This window comes from Cnephaeus nilssonii (assembly GCF_951640355.1).
Source record: "Cnephaeus nilssonii genome assembly, chromosome: 19".
Taxonomy (NCBI): domain Eukaryota; kingdom Metazoa; phylum Chordata; class Mammalia; order Chiroptera; family Vespertilionidae; genus Cnephaeus; species Cnephaeus nilssonii.
The window spans coordinates 31,849,937-31,856,567 of NC_137090.1; positions in this window are offsets into that span (position 1 = coordinate 31,849,937).

Below are 6,631 nucleotides of genomic sequence, written 5' to 3' on the forward strand. Positions count from 1 at the left end.
CCTAGCAGGGTGCCTGGCACAAAGATAATTTCTTTTCCTTTTTAAAATAAACATTTGTTCAAAATGTCCTTAAGCTGCACATGTGATGTTATGTATTAGAAACCGCAGTACAAGCACTCTGCTCATTCACATTGACTACATGCTGAGGAGTTCAGAGGATTCCAATAGATAGAGTCTAAATTTAACTGACTTAAGTGTCATGATCTTTACCAATGCTAAGCAAGGTAGGTATGTGTTGAGTGTGTGATAAGCAGTTAGGGGGGAGTTTACTGGTCATTTCTGGACCTCATTTACAAAGTTGGCTATTTATTAAACCTGTAACATTTGCCAGATTGGACCTTCGAAGCAAAGATTGTTATCAGCATCTCAAGGTAAGAAAATAGATCATCCATTGCTGGTTGCCTCCTAGAGGCATTTCTTTGACAGAGAAAGGAGATATGACATAGCATTTGCAATCCACTGGCCTTGGGTTTTTGAACCCTTCAACACATAGTCCCTTTTCCCCCTGCCAAAAAAAAAACACAAAAAACACCAAAAACAAAAAAGGCCTGTTCCTGCCCTGGTCTTTCCCCTGTTGGTAAATGGCACCACCATCATCCATTACCAAAGCCACAAGCCCAGGAGTCATCCTTGATTCTCCTTTCCCCTCACCTCACATAGGTCCTTCAGTAAGTCCTGTTGATTGTCTCCCCAATCTACCTCTTAAATCCATCCTCTTCTCTCCATCCCACCACCAATGTAGTCCAAGCCACCATGGTCTATTGGGTAGCTTGGAGTCGCACTACTCAGAGAATGGTCTGGGAACCAGCAGAATTCACAACATTAAAAAGCTTGTTGTAAATGCAGAGTCCCAGGCCCCACCCCCGACCTAGGGAATCAGAACCTGCATTTTAATAGGATCCCAGAGGATTCATTTACACATTACAGTCTAAGCAGCGCCAAGAATACAGCAGAAGCTACCCAACTGGCCAACTTCTCATCCTGCCTAACTCTAACCCACTGGTCTGGGACCAATCTGCCAAGTCCCTCACCACCCAGTGTAGTTTTTTTCTTTTACTCCTCCCCTTCACATGGCACAGTATTGGAGGTTCTAATATCTTACAGATTCCCTTTCCTACCTGAGCTGGTGAGGGAAGGTAGTTTAGGCCATTTCCTGGGGGACCCCTCTTAAGGTCCTGCATTTATGAAAGGGTTTCAGTTCTAAGTCCTCTTTTTAAGTGGCCCCAAGCCTGTCCCAGCACAGTCATGAAAACTCCAGCCCATATCCCTTAGCATTTGTATTCTAGAACCTTCCCCTGACCTCACATCCACCCCCAAGCATCCAGAGTCCACATGGCATCTTATATCCCTGCTATGTCTTTAGCTTTTCTCTTACTCTCTGACCCAAGAGTATTTGCCTTTCTAGCAAACTCAGATATATAGCCAGTTTCATTTTATTTACTTTTGTTTTTAAATGAAGGCATTTCTGTGTGTTTGTAGGAGGGAAGGGGAAGGAAACAGTCTCTATGGGCCCCACTTACCCTGTTTCCAGCTAGAGCCATCTTTTTTATTTTTATTATATTTATTGGTTTTAGAGAAGAGGGGTAGGGGGAGAGAGAGGAGGAGAGACAGAGAGAAAAAGAGAGAGAGATACATCGACTTGCTGTTCCACACATTTATGCACTCATTGGTTGATTCTTTTATATGCCCTGACCTGGAATTGAACCTGCAACCTTGGTGTATCAGGAAGATGCTCTAACCAACTGAGCTACCTGGCCAGGGCCAGAGCCATCTTTTAAAAACTGAGGTCAGATCTCACCATTCTCTGTTTAAAACAGGTCAGTGGTTTCTCCTCATGTTTAGGACAAAACCCCAAACCCTGAGTAGACAATCTGGTCCCTGTCCTACTCAGCTTTCCAGCTATTTGTGCCCAGATGTGCAGCCATCCTTTCTGCATCTCCCAGGCCAAGGGATTTCCAGCCTCAGGGCCTTTGCACTATCTCTGGCCTCTGCCTGGATGGCTCTGCCCCCTCTTCACAACAGTGATTCCTTCTTTTTCTTCAGGTCCCCGCTCAGATGTCCCCTCCTCAGAGAAGGCTCCCTACCCCTCCATCCTCCATACTCAAGAGTCCTCCCAAGTTCCTCTGAGGGAGCTGCTCATCACAACCCATAATGACCTTGTTTATTTCCACATTTACTTGTTTAGTGTCCATTGTCCTCTCTAGAATGCAGGCAGCTTGCAGGTGTTCATATTTGAGAAATGAAGTTGCTGAAAGGGTCATTGTCTAGAGCTGCACTGTCTGATAGGGCAGCCACTAGCCACATAGGGCTTCTGAGCACTTATAATGTGGCCAGTCCAAACGGGGTGGTATGCTCAATGCAAAATACACGCTGAATTTCAAGAACTTAGTATGGGGGGGAAAAAGAATGTAAAATACCTCAATAACAAATTTTATATTGATTACATGTTAAAAATAATATTTTGGATTGTTGTGTTAAATAAAATGTATTTCTTAAAAACCGAGAAGTAAATGATGTGTGTGGCTGGTATTCTATTTCTACTGAACATCGCTGGTCTAAGAGAGAAGTCCCTGGGACCAGAAGTGATGGCAGGCATCATTGGAACTCACATCTCGGTTCTGTATGCTCTGGGAATATTGGGTGCCTTGGGAAAGCCCAGTGACTTAGGAAACAATTCATTCAGCACTGAGTGACATCTGAACTCATTTCTGACTGTGTTGAGGGACCGGGCCATCACGCTGGGGAAAAACAAACAGCCCCATCAGGTTTTGTTCTTAATGCTATTCCTAAGTGCTGACGATGCCCCCGCTGAGTCCAGCCTCAGGGGAAACAGTGGGGAACTGATTGACAGCCATTAAGAAAATGGAATTGAACGTCTCTGATGAGACATCAAGGCAGAGTCTTTATCAAGCAAGCATCAGACCTTGTCAGCTCTCCAGCAGGGCGAAGGCACTTGGCTGCTTGTGATTAGATGACAGTCAACTATCCTATTTAATATTCTAGGATTAGAATTGTAAAAAGGCATCATTGTGTACTGCTTGCCATTCTTTAGCCACGTGGGCAAGTTAGTTAACCTCCACATCCCTCAGTTTTCTCACATGTAAAATGGTGATAATAATTGTACCCACCTTACAAAGTTGTGAAGATGAGTGAGCTTCAAGCAATGCAGTGAGATCCATGCCCAACACACAGCGTTTGATGGAGATTAATTGCTGTTATTGCTATTTATGTTTTTTTTTAACTTTTATCTTTTTAAATATATATATATATATACACTGAGTGGCCAGATTATTATGATCTCTAAACGCATAATAATCGGGCCACTCAGTGTGTGTGTATTAGAGGCCCGGTGCATGAATTCTTGCATGGGTGGGGTCCGGCCAGCCTGGCCAGGGGGAGGGGACATGGGCGGTTGGCCGGCCTGCCTTATGGTCGAACTCCTGGTCCAGGGGACAATTTGCATATTAACCTTTTATTATATAGGATATACACTGAGTGGCCAGATTATTATGCGTTCAGAGATCATACTAATCTGGCCACTCAGTGTATATTATTATTATTATTATTATTATTATTATTATTATTTCAAAGGGGAAGGGAGAGGGAGAGAGAAAGAGAAACATCAATTCTGAGAGAGAATCATTGATCGGCTGCCTCCTCCTACTGGGGATCGTGCCTGCAACCTGGGCATGTGCCCTTGACCAGAATCAAACCCGGGACCCTTCAGTCTGGAGTCCCACGCTCTATCCACTGAGCCAAACCGGCTAGGGCACTGTGTATGTTTAATATGCAAACTTTAATATACAGAGCCTTTTTCTAAGACACAAAACCATAAGCTAAAATCAAGAGATGTGCTCCTATCACCCCAGAAAACCAAGAGCCATTTCTGGAGACAGGTGATGGACCCGTCCTGAAATAGTTTGCAAAAGGGGATTTAACCTCAGAATCTTTTGCTGCTACAATGGACATTTATCATTTTGGTTGTGAAACATGCAGTTCCCTTCTTAGTCATACCTCCGTTTTCTTTTGGCAAGAAAAGCTTCCCTCGTTTTCTGAGGCTGGTAGTTCCTAGCACCCCTGCCTCACTGAGTCTAGCTCCTCTCTCTGTGTCCTGGTACAGATGGGGGCAAGGACATGATCTGAGCTGCCCAGCTGGACAGATGTCCCCTTGAGCACTTCACCCAAGCAAGAAGGAGCAGGTTCCAGGTTGGTCTCTGCGGCCAAAGTGGGCTCGCCAGGGGCTCTCATGGTCCAGGCGGCAGAGCACTTTTTCCTCAACAATATTCTTCCAATCCTTTCCTTTTTGTGAAATTTAGTAAAAGTCCGTTTCTGTTGTTTGCAACCAAAAACCCGATAAAATTCTTACTCCTCCATTTTCTTTCTCCCCTGCTCCTCATGCCGGTCTTTCTTCCAAATGAAACCAGAATATAGAGCAAACCAGATGGTCAGAGGAATTGCACTTCTACAGGTTCTCTCTGTAGAGTTCAAGGGTCAGGGAGTATTCCATGTTCTATAAACAGCCTGAAATGGCAAGGCCCCTCACCTGCAACCAGAGAGACAGTAGTTTATAGTGGAAAGGAAGCTATGTAGTGAGAGAGACCTGGATTCGAATCCTACCACTTTCTATCTTTGTGACCATGTGCAATTAATTTCGCTGATCATTGGTTTCCTCATACACACATACACTCTCATGATGGTGAGGGCTGGTAAGTCTGAAATCTGTAGGGCAGGCTGGGAACACAGGCAGGAGTTACTAATGGTGAGTCTTGAGGCAGAATTTCTTCTCTGGGAAACCTTGGGGTTTGCTCTTCAGGCCTCAACTCACTGGATGAGGCCCACCCATATTATGAAGAGGTGGACCTTATCCTGTATGTAAAATCAAATACTTGTAGATATTAACTACATCTTCAAAATACTTTCACAGCAACACCAACTATTTTCAATCGGTGTGCTGCAAGAGGCACCCTGGTGTGCCACACGAGTTTTTAAAACATGCAATTCCTGCCTATTTAGTCAGGGGCACTGACTTTTTTTCCCGTAGGTTGTCAAATTTAAAAAATGACAACGGCCAACACAACATAGACATCTGGTGTGAATGAGTCAAAATTATACCTATTTTTTTGGTCAGATCGGCAAAAAAATACATCTTTTGCTGTGCTGCAGAATTTTAACAATTAGTTTGTGTGATGAAAAGGGTTGAAAATCGTTGCCCTAGATTAGTGTTTGGTTAAATAACTAGCCAAGTTGACACATCAAAACTATCACAGGGCCCTGGCCAGTGTGGTTCAGTGGATGGAGTGTCAGCCCTCTCACCAAAGGATCGTGGATTCGATTCCTGGTCAAGGGCATGTACTTGGGTTGCAGGTTCAATCCCTAGCCCCAGTTGGGGCAAGTGCAGGAGGCAACGAATCAATGTGTTTCTCTCTCTCTCTCTCTCTCTCTCTCTCTCTCTCTCTCTCTCTCTTTCCCTTCCTGCCTCCCTTCTATTCTCTCTAAAAATTAATGGGAAAAATATCCTTAGGTGAAGATTTTAAAAATATATATCACAGGGTTCATAATAAATAGTATTTTGTATTCTTGAGGAGTAAACAAGCTAAATACCTATAAAGTACTGAGCACAATGCCTGACATTTAGTAGGTATTCAATAGATAGTCTTTATTATTAGAAGTAGGAAAGGATATTATCATTCATGCCATGTCCTGTACACCAGGCTCTGTTCTAAACACTTTATAAATACTAGCTCATTTAGTTTAATCCCCAACAACCCTAGGAGTTAGGTAGTATTATTTAACTCAGGAACTGAAGGTCCAGAGAGGGTAGGTAAGTTGCCCAATTAGCACGTGGTAAGGCAGGATGCCTTCTTGAATCAGGTTGCCCCTAAGTGGTCTACCCAGCTTATGTAACTAAACTACAGTTAAAATCCCGAGATAAAGTGTGCCCTGCCTTGTCACTTTAAGACTTCACCCAATCCCACAAACAGCCAGATTTAGCTGCTAACATGTTTTAGAAAATATTTGAGGGTAGAAAATCATACCCCATCACACTCCCCCTCCACTCTCACCTCTACCCTCAATGGTAAATAGCCAACACCTTTCCGTCTAAGAATGGCTCCTTCTGCCCACTTCATCAGGAGCATCACACAACCCAAGAACTTTCCAAACAAAGACATGTTGAGTCAAAAATAAAACCATCCGTTAATTGTGGTTTTTCTGGAATGGATGACTAGCTAGTATCCTGATCAAAAAGTTGGAATCACATTTGCATTTAGATAAAGGCTTGTTAGGAAAGAGATGAGAATCAAACGAGGCTCTAAGACGGTGGGTGCTTCTCCCAGTCATTACTGATGAGGGCAGGCCGCCAGCAAGTCTGAAGCTGCCAAATTTTGGTCAAGTTCAGAACTCCAGGATGCCCAATGTGTCTACAAGGTATGTCAGGGCCCCCAATTCTACTTTCACCATGGCCATTAAGGGCATTCAAGCAGCAACCCCCCCACACACCTCCAATTTGTAGTTAGCTAGAATTCTCTCATAGTAGGATTTGGTTTTGTTTTTATTTTGTTGTTTTGTTTTGCTTTTCAAGAATGTGCTGGAAATTTAATATTCAGTAAAATAAATGCTATGATAAAGACGT